The 1,220-nt window shown below is 37.4% G+C and overlaps 1 pseudogene; it reads left to right on the forward strand.

The window, feature by feature from the left end:
• On the forward strand, nt 1-929 carry LOC118983668 (zinc finger CCHC domain-containing protein 9-like; annotated as a pseudogene).
• Nucleotides 930-1,220: the final 291 nt, after the last annotated feature.

A 1,220-nucleotide genomic window follows, 5' to 3' on the forward strand; every position in this document is an offset into this window, starting at 1 on the left:
ATGACAAGATGGGCATGAGTTACTACCACACATGACAAAAGACCCTTGCCTGCAACATCATGGGAGGATATGATGAAGGGGTCCTTTGAGAAAAAAAACCAAAACCTACCAAAGGGTAAACAACTTGAAGCCAGTAAACTGTCCCTTAAAAATGATGCACCCCCCAAGCAAAACATTAAAAAAAACAACAAAAGGAAAAAGGAGTACTTAAATTAAGATGTGAATGGATTCATGGAATACCTAAGACAAAACTCCCAAATGGCTCAAATGGGGAGATAATAGCAACAAACAGTCAAAAAGTAAAGGAAGAAATTGCAGTTGCTTTAAAGAAAGTCAAAGGGAAGGAAGACAATTGAAAAGACAAGCAGCAAAGAAAAATGGAATGGTATGTTTTCACTGCAAAAAATCTGGCCATGGGATTGCAGATTGCTCAGCTACCCTTGAGAATCAAGATGTGGGCATTGGAATATGTTATCGATGTGGATCTACAAAGCACAAAATAACCAAGTGCAAGGCTAAAGTAGACTCAGCTCTTGGTGAATTTCCTTTTGCAAAATGATTTTTTTGTCGGAAAATAGGGTACTTGTCTAGATCTCACCCCAATAATCCCAAAGGAGTCTATGCTGATGGTGGTTGCTGCAGACTTTGTGGCTTTGTGGAACATTTTAAGAAAGATTGACCTCAAAGTCAGAATCCAGATTGAATGGCTACAGTTGGTCTCTTGGCAAAGGGAATGAGTGCAGACTATGAAGAAATTTTGGATGTGCCTAAACCACAGAAACCCCAAAGATCCCTAAAGTTGTTACCTTTGGATAATGATTTGTACTATCATAAATTACCGCCTCATTACATTCTGAACTGGGCCTTCTTCACAAGTTGGAGCTGGGCTTCCATGGAGAGGCCTGTATTGTAGATATAAGTATGATCTGGGTGTTCAAATAGTTTCCTGCATTCTGTCCCTCAAGGAGTATGGAGAAAATCACTGAAGAAAAGCATAAGATGTTTAAATTGGATTCTTTGAAATAACAGTTTTAACAGTTTATGGGTATGTAAGTGGTTACATAGCTAATTGTAACAGTTATCTTTTCTTTAAAAACAAAATTATGCATTCATCTGAACCACTCAGAAATAAAGGGTAACTGCTCTGCATCTGGAAATGAATTTTTAGTTACATCGTTTTTTAGGTTCAAAGTATCATTTTAATTATAAGTTGCCACAAA

The sequence above is a fragment of the Sturnira hondurensis genome, unplaced genomic scaffold, assembly GCF_014824575.4.
Source record: "Sturnira hondurensis isolate 20B ecotype Veracruz unplaced genomic scaffold, ASM1482457v3 Scaffold0002840, whole genome shotgun sequence".
NCBI lineage: Eukaryota > Metazoa > Chordata > Mammalia > Chiroptera > Phyllostomidae > Sturnira > Sturnira hondurensis.